The following is a 12886-nucleotide window of genomic DNA, read 5'->3' as shown; positions in this document are numbered from 1 at the left end:
CTGAACCACAAAGCTGTACGTGAGCTCCACTGCAGTGGCTCGTGCACCGCTGCGTTCACGGTGGGACATATGTATGTAAAATGTTTACTGAAGTTAGTGAAACAGTGTTTGTAAGGACTATAAGGTCCATAATTACTGAGGCAGTTAGACACACACACACACACACACACACACACACACACACACACACACACACACACACACACACACACACACAGACACACACACACAAACACACACACACACACAGACACACACACACACACAAACACACAAACACACACACACACACACACAAACACACACACACAAACACACAAACACACACACACACACACACACACACACACACACACACACACACACACACACACACACTCCATTTTTATCTGTATCTAGCATTTCCGAGCAGCATGTCTTCATTATCTGTGTGTCTGCAAACACTCTGGTTTCAGTGGTTTCAGATCCATTTCTCTCTCACGTTGGTACAAATTAGTAAACACTTTTTATATTTCACTGTTTTTACACAAGTAAGCAGCACGTCTTTATCAAGATCAATAAGCTGCTCGCAAACAAGAGTTTTAGTCAAAGGTAATGTAGTAATAATTAAACATTTTAGTATTATTTGTTGACTCCATGTTCTGAGTGTTACATTTTGCCAACTTGTCTATTGGCGATAAAAAGTTAAAGTTAGACTGAAAGCGGGTTCAAGTGTCCAGTGTTCTTCATGTCATGATGTTGCAGTGCACTCACACAGAGGCTGTGGATGCTCCAACAGCACAACTGTGGTTTGTCACTGATATGTGAGACTTGAGTTTGTGCAGCTGAAAGCAGATGAAGAGGTAATTAAAAAAATAAATAAAAATAAAACAAATTTATATTTTTATATCTATATATATGTGTGTGTATATATATATAAATTAGTTTGTGTGCTGCAGCAGGCCCTGTACTGATGAGGTCCGCATGGTTCCCTCATTTAGATCCAGGCAGACTTTGAGGTCATAAGTCATGATGTGAGCTGTTAACTTTTGGATTAGCTTGTGTGTTATTGCACTGAACATCTCAAGAACTTCGATGTTCTTTTATTTATTTTCAGTGTTGGGGAGTAACAGAATACATGTACCGAAGTTACGTATTAAAATAGAAAATATGAGTAACTGTATTCCGTTACAGTTACCATTTAAAATGGTGGTATTCAGAATACAGTTACTTTTTTGAAATAAAGGGATTACACGGCCGTCTTTTCCTGTTTCATATGTTCGGCTACGCCCTCTCTGTTTTTGGTAATTCCATGCCGACAGAAACCCCCAAAAAAACACGCATTAAGAGGCTCTAATTGTTAGGATGCCTTTTTGAGTTTATTATATTATTTATAATTTCTAGTCTTTGGGTTTTCGTTAGAGTCATGTCTTATGGTTTGTCTCTGTGTAATCCTTAGTTGCTGTCTCCCCTGTCTGCTATATCCCCGTGTCCAGTCAGTGTCTGTGTCTGCCCTGGTCCCACGTCTCTGTTCCCTCTGTTGTAGTGCCTGCATGTGAGTCTGTGTCTTTTGTTCAGTCTGTGTTATGTGTTTCCTGTTTTAATTTGAAGGTCTCTGTCTTATCTCAGTGTGTTCAGTTTACGCTTCCTTGTCTCGTCAGTTCTGATTTGCCCCAGCTGTGTTTCCCTCCTGTTGTCCATTCCCTGATTGCTCCCTCTATGTATTTGAGCCCTGTTTTTCAGTTTGTCATTGTCGCGATCTACCGTTTATCTCGCTGTGTGTTCTGTCAGTCTGTTTGTGTAAGCTTATTTTTGGATACTCAGTTTTGTTGCTTTTTTGAGTTTAACATTAAAGCTGTTTTGAGTTTAAGTTTTGCCTCCGAGTGTCTGCACCTTGGGTCCTATTCCTGTCTGCACACAGCCGTTCCATAACAGAAGATCGCGACCATAACATGGACCCAGCAGACTCCGTGTGGTATCGGCGACCCGCAGTTTCTGCCTTCCTCAAGGAGAGCGTGAGGCAGGAGGCTAAGCATGCCCGGGAGCTCGAGTCACCTTTCTATGGTTCACGTTTGGCTTGGGGAGGGCCCCGCAGCCTCCAAACTGCCATGGCTACGGCCGAGCCGGCGCCTATGCCTCGGGCGATCAGATTGAGCACGTGCTCATTCTCTCCAGTCGCTACACCTCCGCCTCCACCCCTGGATTACCAGTCCGACAAGAGGGTTAAGCGGCGGAGGAAGAAGGATTACATGACGCCGGACGTTAGACTCCACTGCAGTCCTTTGCTCTGTTTTTGGGTCTGCCACGTTCTGAGCTTCACAAACTCTCTGCTTCCTCATCGCAGCCTGGTCTTTTGGAGGATTGGCAGCCCAGTTTGCCACCTCCCACTTTCCGGAGAAAGCGGCGCTCACGCGGTCACCACTCTGTCTCTGCTGAGCCACTCCCCGTGGTGAGGTATAATGACTGTTTTCATTCTGCTCCCTCTGAGCTGGAAAAAGACAATCATGTGCACACTGTAAATTCTGAGACTGTGAAAACTGTTCAGACTGTTAGACGTGGTGGTAGGAAGCTAAAAAACATAGAGGAGTCTGTGTTTGCTGAGCCTGCTCCTTCACACCGTTGTGTTCCTGCTCCCAGCGCTGGCCCAGCATTCCCCTGCACCTGTTTCAGTGCTTCAGGTGAGGGAGGCTGAGGTCCAGCTGGTCCCTGCTCCGGTGTCCAGGCCGGCTGAGCCTGTCGCTGCACCCATGCCAGCTCCTCGGGTGGGGACGGCAGCTGCCCAGCCATTGACGGTGCCTGTCCCGGCTCCCAGTGTGAGGATGACCGGGAACCAGTTAGCTCCGGCACCCGTACCTTCTCCTCGGGTGGGAGTGGCTGGTGTCCGGCAGGTACCTGCACCTGTTTCTGACCTCGCTGGAGGCTCAGGTGAGCCCGTCCAGCAGTTTTCTTCAGGTTCTGGAGGCTCAGGGGAACTAGCTCAGCTTACTGCTAATCCACCACCTTACCCACCATTACTACCATCTTTACAACAGTCGATACATATTAAACTTCTCTCCGTAGCTCAGACTTTAGCTCACCTATCAGCTCAGTCACCTGCTCAGTTCTCACCTCAGTCATTTACTCCACCGCCTGTTCCTGCTGGAGGGTCCGAGGGGCCCGTCCTGCCTTCGTCTGCCTCCGCTGGGGGGTCCGAGGGGCCCGTCCAGCCTTCGCCTGCCTCCGCTGGAGGGTCCGAGGGGCCCGTCCAGCCTTCGTCTGCCTCCGCTGGAGGGTCCGAGGGGCCCGTCCAGCCTTCGTCTGCCTCCGCTGGAGGGTCCGAGGGGCCCGTCCTGCCTTCGTCTGCCTCCGCTGGAGGGTCCGAGGGGCCCGTCCAGCCACCACCTGCTGCTCCCACGCCGTCGCCTGCAGCGCCACCACCTGCGGCTCCCACGCCGTCGCCTGCAGCGCCACCCTCGTCTGGTCCAGCCTCCGAGTCTTCGCCCTCGTCTGGTTCAGCTTCAGCTGCAGCTTCTGTGTCTGCTCGTCCTACACGGCCCGCTGCACTACGTCGCCGCCGGTGCCTCCTGCCCGGCCAGCCTCCTGACCTGCTCCGTCGCCGCCGGTGCCTCCCGCCTGCCCGGCCCCCTGAACTGTCCTCTTGGCTCTTGGGCCGCCTGCCTCCGGGCCGCCCCCCTGAACTGCCCGGGTTTGGACTGTTGTGCCGTCAGCCTCCGGGCCGGCCTCCTGAACCTTTTCGAGACTGTTGCCTGGGCCTCTGCGCCTTTGATGGGCTTTTTGTCTGTTTTCTTTTGGACTGTTGCTGGGCCGCAGTGCTGTTGTTTTGTTCTGTTTTGGGCTTTTGCTCCCTGTATTTTTTGTCTCTGGCTCAGTGTGTTTGTTTCATTTCCAGGTTCTTCCTTTTTGCTGCCATCCTCCTCTCCTACTTGCAGGTCCTCACAGTGCAGGCTTGCTGCTGCTCAAACTAAACAGAGCTCCCTGAAAGGCACAGCCAATCACATTGGCCATATTTGTCACATGAGGTAGAGAACGTAATTTAAATCTTTCTTCACCGCTGGTTGAACGAGACGTTGACAGATTGTTTTTTTTCTTTCTATCACGTTTGTTTATCTTTACTTGAAGAAATCAAATTATTGGTGGGGCCATGCCCCCTCTGTCCATGCCAAATCTACGCCCTTGGCCTAGTACATGGTTCTGTTGTTGTAATGATGGTCATGTCATCCATGTAGAACCTAATGGGAGGAAGACGAAGGCAGTTAGGCAGTTTTGCAATCTTGGCTCAGTACACACACACACACACACACACACACACACACACACACACACACACACACACACACACACACACACACACACACACACACACACACACACACACACACACACACACACACACACACACTCCATTTTTATCTGTATCTAGCATTTCCGAGCAGCATGTCTTCATTATCTGTGTGTCTGCAAACACTCTGGTTTCAGTGGTTTCAGATCCATTTCTCTCTCACGTTGGTACAAATTAGTAAACACTTTTTATATTTCACTGTTTTTACACAAGTAAGCAGCACGTCTTTATCAAGATCAATAAGCTGCTCGCAAACAAGAGTTTTAGTCAAAGGTAATGTAGTAATAATTAAACATTTTAGTATTATTTGTTGACTCCATGTTCTGAGTGTTACATTTTGCCAACTTGTCTATTGGGGATAAAAAGTTAAAGTTAGACTGAAAGCGGGTTCAAGTGTCCAGTGTTCTTCATGTCATGATGTTGCAGTGCACTCACACAGAGGCTGTGGATGCTCCAACAGCACAACTGTGGTTTGTCACTGATATGTGAGACTTGAGTTTGTGCAGCTGAAAGCAGATGAAGAGGTAATTAAAAAAATAAATAAAAATAAAACAAATTTATATTTTTATATCTATATATATGTGTGTGTGTATATATATATAAATTAGTTTGTGTGCTGCAGCAGGCCCTGTACTGATGAGGTCCGCATGGTTCCCTCATTTAGATCCAGGCAGACTTTGAGGTCATAAGTCATGATGTGAGCTGTTAACTTTTGGATTAGCTTGTGTGTTATTGCACTGAACATCTCAAGAACTTCAATGTTCTTTTATTTATTTTCAGTGTTGGGGAGTAACAGAATACATGTACCGAAGTTACGTATTAAAATAGAAAATATGAGTAACTGTATTCCGTTACAGTTACCATTTAAAATGGTGGTATTCAGAATACAGTTACTTTTTTGAAATAAAGGGATTACACGGCCGTCTTTTCCTGTTTCATATGTTCGGCTATGCCCTCTCTGTTTTTGGTAATTCCATGCCGACAGAAACCCCCAAAAAAACACGCATTAAGAGGCTCTAATGGCGGTGTCTCAATCTCGCGGCCCATGTCACCCTACTTGCAGCCCACATAATGACGTGGAGAAATTTTTTTTTCAATTATTGTTCAAAAATGATTTAATATAAAAGCAACAGGCGGACTGTTCCAGGCAGAGCCCTAAAGAATGTAGCCTCATGGGCAGTGTAGCCCAGCTGTAAGTAAGCTATTAAGACTCGACTGTACACTGTGTTCGTGTTTTCCTCTGAAACAATAAGTTCTGTTGGAGCAGCCTTTCAACGCCTCTCTCTGTCTCTGCTAGCAAAGTTGACCCAGACAACAAAGTAAAGCTAGTTTTCAGCTACGAGCCGACATGAACCCGACGTATTAGCCAGAGGTCCCTTTACTACGGTTCAGAGCCGCGGACCTGTTTTATATACGCGCGGAATAGTTTTCTATATGAGATCGCTGCTAAAAGTGCAGCCTTACCTAATGTCCACCTACTGTTACTCATTTATATTAAGATTTAAAAATCTAGTTGGTGTTGGTATGGTGAGTAGCCTACAGTAATAGTAACAAATCACACAGCAATAGTACATTCATGTAGTTGTAAACAGCATGATAATATATTAAGTAATCCAAAGTATTCAGAATATGTTACTCTCATTGAGTAACGTAACGGATTACGTTACAAAATATATTTTGGGGCATGTAATCTGTAATCCAAGGGCGTAGATTTGGTTTTGGCATTGGTGGGGATGGATGATTCCACCACCGAACCCTGCCCCGTTTCTTTTTCCCCCTTTTTGTCTTTGCTAAAGACAAAAAAAAAGATTAACAAAAGGGAGAAATATACTTGCCTACATGAACCACCAAGTCATCATCCAATTTCACCTGTGATCTTGTATCACCATTACTCTCTGAGCTTTGTGTTGGTTCTTCTGTCACCTGATAAATAGGACATACATGACAATAAGAATAAAATGTGTAGCTGCTTTAGTGTTTCTGTCAGTTTGTGCAGATCTTGACTCATCAGTAATGTTTGTAGGCTGAGTGCATTTTTAAAACAATTTGTGCAAACTGCACTACAAGGTGGAATATTTGCAAAATCATGACTACCTCATGATATTTTGCCTCAAAAATGAACCCTATGAATATGTCAGTACCATTAGGATGAAATTATTGTGTCACCAACATTTTAACGTTAGACATATAATTTTAACAGCTTCTATAAACTAATATCCTGGCTTGCTCGAGGCTGCCGTTTTCTCTGACAGTTTCAATCAAAATTAGAAATGCTACTCTGAGACTGTTAGAACTAATAGTGCTGCCTGTTGTGCAGCACTATCGCGTTCGGTGTGAACGCACCGTAACACACCTTTTTGAGAAAAACTGTCTGAAAAATCCTCAGTACTATAAATTCAGGTCTTTGACATTTAATGAGAAAAGGGATTTCACTCAAACACTTGATTGTTTTTAGGAAACAGCAATTAATACACAAAGCCTGCGAGTGCTCCACCTCTGCCTGCCTGAAACATGCATTCATTCAAAGTTTGGAGATGAAATAGAACAGATAATCACAATGGCTTGAGTTACACTTACAGCATGATTTCAAGGTTAGAAACACCCAGAATAACAGAGTTTCTGTTGCTGTTTGAAGTCTTCTATTAAAAACACGTTTCACACTTTAGCCTGTCACTAATCTCTCATGCGATGAAAAACACAGATGCCTGTGCTGTCACTCACTATGGAAAGCTAGCACGAGCTTTCTCATTATTAGCATAGGTCATCACTAGGTGTCATATTGTACCCATGTTTTTATCCCAATTGCTGCAATGAAGAGAATTTAATTATTTAATGTTTTGAAATAAAATGTGCTTGAGCTCAGAATCTTTTAATTGTCACAGCTCTGGTTCCTTTTGACTCAGTGTTTTTGACTTCTTGTGTTTTAGTGTTACTTTGTATCATAGTTCATACTCTGGTTCATTTGTAGTCTTAGTTATTCTGTTTTGAGTTTCTCATATTCCCTGTTTAGCGTCTTGGTGATCAGATTCCCTCTTGTGTCTTTGGCCTCTGTGTGTGTGTCTGTGTTTATATATGTTGTGAGTTATTGTGTCTTGCTTCCCTCCTCATGTTTCATTCTCTTCCCCCCTGCCTGTTATGTTTCTCATGTCTCCTCTCGTTCCCTCGCTCCCTCTAATCTACCTTTCCTCCACTTCTCTGTCAAACTCATGTGTCAGTCTTGCGTTCCTTATGTGTCTTCTGTTCCCTCGTCATTGTACTCTGTGTTTGCCGCTGTCTCTCTAAGTATAGTGTTGCATTCTCCCTCATGACTGTGCGTTTCCCCTGTGTGCCTTTTCGTATGTTTAGTTTATATATGTCCCAGTAAAGTTTTGCATTATTTGCCTTTCAGCAAGTAAAGATGTGTTTTTGAGTTTCCCGTCTCGGTCTGCATTTTGGGTGCCTGCATTACAGCCGTCTATAACATTAATATCAAACCTCTTTAGTGCAAACAAGATCACCTTGGACATCCATTCAAAAACACAATCATGACTGTTATAACTGTATGACTCTGATACAGGATATTGGACTGGATTATCAAAGTTAAAGAGGTAATTGCAGGCTAGCCAACAAGCTACCAGGCTAACAGCTGAGAAAGCTAACAGCTGACCGAGGAAACAGCTGACTGAAACTGCTACCAGTGGAGCCAGATACAATGGGGCTGAAGAGGACTCCGTCAGCTGAGGAAGTCGGGGACATTAAAAGGTCTATTTACTTCTTAAGCTTCTTAAATATTATTATTAACCAGGTGTACATGAAGTTGAGCTGCAACCACTTTTTCGAGTATTTTAGAAATGAAGGGTAAATTGGAAATCGGACGGAGGTTGTTAAAGTTGTTAGGATCTAAAGAAGGTTTTTTGAATCAGTCTTGAATAAGGAGGGAACGATACCGGTGGTGAGAGAAGAGTGAATGATAGCCGAGATGAGTGGGAGTAGAGAAGAGAGGCAGGATTTCACAAGCCCTGTGGGCATGGGGTCAAGATGACATGTGGCAGGCTTTGATTTACATATGAACTCGGAAATATCGGATAAATCAGGAAGATGAAAAGTGGAAAACGACTCAAAAAGGAGAAAAGGTTCTGGAGAGGAGGTAGACACTGTCACGGCGAGTGAGATGAGCCGTGTGGAAAATAAAGGAGGATCCAAACGCAGGCACTCGTACAGGTGTGAGGGTGGTTTATTAAACACAAAAAAGGAAATGGACAAACGGCAAACGGAGCAAAGACTAAACTAAACTGGGAACAAACTGACTACAGAACACGAACCTGGACATGAATGAGAGCGGGCGGAAACAGATGACGGTAGACTGCAGGGAAACACACAGATGAAGCAGGGTGGAAACACAGACGGACCAGCAACTACGATGACAGAGGACACGACTTAAATACACACAGAAACATGGGAATTACACACAGGTGGTGGACACAGCTGGGAATAATCAACAAGACGAGACAGAGGGAAAACTGAACACACTCACATGAGACGCAAACCTTCACAATAAAACAGGAAACGAGAACACTACACCAAGACGCAGACCTGAGAGACAGACAGACAGAGAATGACACATGGAACCTGAACTAAACTAAATGTGAGATACAACCGAGAACAAATCCTTAACATGAATAAACAGAAACATAAAATTCTAATAATAATAATCATTATAATAATAATCCTCATAGTGCCCAAAACCACGACAATTATTCAAAAATAAACTAACAATCCAAAACTCAAAATACTGGGTCGAAACTGACCCAGAACCGTGACAGACACAACATTTGATCTGAGTTGCTGGTGGATGGTATTCATTTTCGTAGTCCAGAACAGCATCAAGGAGTTGCAGGTTTCAGAGGAATAGAAGTGTGGTGGTAAAGCGTTGGGGGGTTGAATTAGTTTGTTGGGAACTGAAAACAGAGTCCTTGCATTACCCTAATAAGACCTGATAATACCAGAGTAGAAACTTTGTTTGGCCTTGCTGATGGAGTCTTTATACTGAAGTACATGGTATTTATAGATTTCTGCGTCAACAGTTAAAGGAGATTTCTTATATTTACGCTCTAGCTGCCGAGCTTTGGCCTTCAAAGCTCAGAGGTCAGAGGTAAACCAGGGAGCAAAGGAAACAGAGTGGGTTTTTACAGGAGCCAGAGAATCAAGGACAATGTGTAGACAATTATTATAATATAACAACAAATCATCAGGAGTAGAATAGAAGTCCGGAATCTGAACATTGTCCAAACTGGTAGTGAGAATGTCCATATCAATGTTGTTGATGTTGCGGAACGAGATGAGACAGGTTGGCTTGGTAGAAGAGCAGCAGAGAGTGAGGTTAAATGAAAGGAGGTGTCAGGGTTCCTGGGTCGGTGACCCAGTGTTTTCAGTTTTGTCACATTTAGGTTATGTTGCCACATCAATGCTTTCACTTCCTGTTTTTCCCCGTGTCAGCTTGTCTCTCGTGTCATTAGTCAGATTATGTTCAGCCCTGTACTCACCTGTTTCCAATCATTGTCATCATTCAACCTGTGTATTTAAGTTCCTCGGTTTCACCAGTTCTCTGTCGTGTCATTGATGTTATGTTGTCGTTTCCGCCTGCGTTCAGCCAGCCATTCAGTCAGTCAGTCAGTCAGTCTGTCCGTCCGTCTGTCCTTCATTCATTCAGTCAGTCGTCCAGCCAGCCAGCCATTTCCTACCTCTGTTCTGTTTGTTCACTCCATCGATAATAAACACCAACCTTCACCTAACTATCCATGAGTCCTGCGTTTGGGTCACTTCCTCGCCTCCACTCAGCAACCCCTGACAGGAGGAAGTGGTCAGTTATGGGGATTTCAGCAGCAGAAAGATTCGAGGGAGAAAGACCAGAACAGCAGACCAAGTCCAGGGTGTGTCCTTTAGAGTGAATGGCAAAGTCGATAAATTGTTTAAATTCAGAGCCTTCGAGACAAGAGGAAAAGTCTCTGGTGAGCAGACGGTCATTATTATCCATATGAATGTTGAAATTTCCCACCAAGATCACATTTGGGGAGAGAGATGAAAGATGGGTTAGTAGATTAGCAAAGTCACTGAGGAAGACAGGGTTAGGTTTAGGGGGGCGGTATACAGTAGCTATGATGGTGGGAATGGGTCCAGTCAGCTCACATGCAAGGCACTCAAGGGAACTAAAGGTATCAAGATTAACTGGCAGGACTTTCAAGTGCTGGCGAAAGAAGATCGCGAGACCACCCCCACGACCTATGCAGCGAGGTTTAGAAAGGTAAACAAACCCCGGAGGAGTAGATTCATTTAGCTGAGAAAAGTCATCCGGTTGTTGCCAGGTTTCAGTTTAGCAGAAAAAGTCAAACTTACGGTCAGATAGGAGGTCTTGGATGAGAGGCCCCTTATTTGTCAGTGAGCGAATGTTTAGAAGACAGAAGTTGAGTGGAGTATTTTCTTTTTTGCTAATCGCGGTCGGCGCCCTGGGCAGGTGGGCTAGAGATCGGTGGTTGACAACCCGATCAAGGTTCCTGCGAGGGCGGCGAGTAGCAGACCAAAACAATTTAGTTCCATTGGAGTTATGGAAAATCCTGCGGGACCCGCGATGGATGTATCTCCGGCGAGGCTGGGAAGTGATGTCTGGGTGGTAGTGGAGCTCCGCCGGCGACGGGAGCGACAGCTGCCCGCGAAGGTGCAGGAGCTCAGCGGCTGTATAGCGGAGCAGACCAGCCATAGGATGGTAGACGAGCGTCAGGAGAATCCATAATAGTGCCGACCAGCTCAGGAACATCTTGGCCTACATCTTCGTTTATGTGGAGGAAAAGGAGCCGAGCCAGCCGGAGCGACGAACAGGTAGGCTAAAATAGCTCAAACAGTTAAATTAGTGCAGCTCACTGAGAAGAAGACGTCAGAGCACATTCAGCTGAAATAGCAGATGTTGAGGACAAGCGTTGCAAATCAATCCCTGGCAGAGATCAATCTGGTCCTGAGTGTGAATGTCCCTGTTCATTCAAATCTGAATCCAAATAATCCAAATAATTGAAAGTGTACCGGTGAGTAGCGGTAGCTAGGCGCGCCAGCGTTCACTCAAGCCGGAACCCAATTGATATTGATATGATAGTGGTTAAAAGATATAGTAAGGCTATTATAAAACCGTTTACGTACATCTGTAATTTATCATTTCAAACTAGTCGATTTCCAGACAGAATGAAAATAGCAAAAGTTATACCTCTATACAAATCTGGCAACAAACACCATTTCATAAACTACAGGCCGGTCTCTTTACTACCTCAATTCTCAGAAATTCTTGAAAACCTGTTTAACAACCAACTGGAAAAATTTATAGATAAACATAAACTACTCACTGAGAGTACGGATCAAGCAGAATTCAATAGAATACATCACAAATTTCTTAGACAAAAAGCAATATGTGGCTGGGTTATTCAAAGACTTGACAAAGGCATTTGACACTATAGATCACAATATATTAATAAGAAAACTGGAACGTTATGCTGTCAAAGGGGTAGTTTTAAATTGGGTCCTGAATTATTTAAGTAAGCAGTTTGTGAAATTAAATGGTGGTTGCGTCTTATGTATGGACATTGCTTGTGGTGTACCCCAAGGCTCAGTTTTGGGCCCAAAATTCTTCAACTTAAACATTAACAACATCTGTAAAGTGTCCAAAGTATTAAAAATGGTTCTCTTTGCTGACGATACAAACATCTTCTGCTCTGGTGATGATCTGCAGAATTTATTGGAGGATATGACTAATGAAATAAGTAAAGTGAAGTTCTGGCTTGATAAAAACAAATTATCATTAAATTTGAAAAAAACTAAAATGATGTTATTTGGAAATAGTACTTTAAATACAATGCTAAGATTAAACTAAATGGTGTTGATATTGAAAGAGTCAGGGAAAATAAATTTCTGGGGGTAATAATAGATGAAAAACTGGAGTGCTCACGTAAGATATATTCATTCCAAAGCATCACGAAGCATTGCAATACTAAACAAGGCAAAGCAGGTATCACACGGGACATCACTTCATATTCTCTACTGTTCACTGGTTTCACCATACTTAAGCTTTTGTGCAGAGGTCTGGGGCAACAACTATTAAACCACATTACTTTCACTTTTTACTCTTCAACAAAAAAAGCAGTTCGAATCATCCACAATGCAGGTTACAGGGAACATACAAACTCACTATTTTTGCAGTCTGAAATATTGAAACTTGCTGATCTAGTGAAATTCCAAACAGCACAAATTATATTCAAAGCAAAAAATAAGGAACTGCCAGATTATATTCAGAGTAAGTTATAATTTAAGGGGTTTTTGTAACTCAAAACAGGGAAGGTACGTACAACAGGAAGAAGCTTTTGTGTTTCTGTGCATGGAGTGAAGCTGTGGAACAGTTTGAATATGAAATTGAAGCAATATCCAAACATAAAACAGTTCAAAAAGAGTTATAAAGATATGATCTTCTTGAGCTATAAAGAAAAGGGAAAATGTTGAAATTAAGTGAATGTCGCTATTTAGAAAACTTCATGATGTGATATTATAGTATATATT

Source organism: Neolamprologus brichardi, chromosome 14 (genome assembly GCF_056152115.1).
Source record: "Neolamprologus brichardi isolate AB-2024 chromosome 14, ASM5615211v1, whole genome shotgun sequence".
Classification (NCBI taxonomy): Eukaryota; Metazoa; Chordata; class Actinopteri; order Cichliformes; family Cichlidae; genus Neolamprologus; species Neolamprologus brichardi.
The sequence above is the reverse complement of the archived record's forward strand: the minus strand, read 5'-3'. Positions refer to the sequence as shown.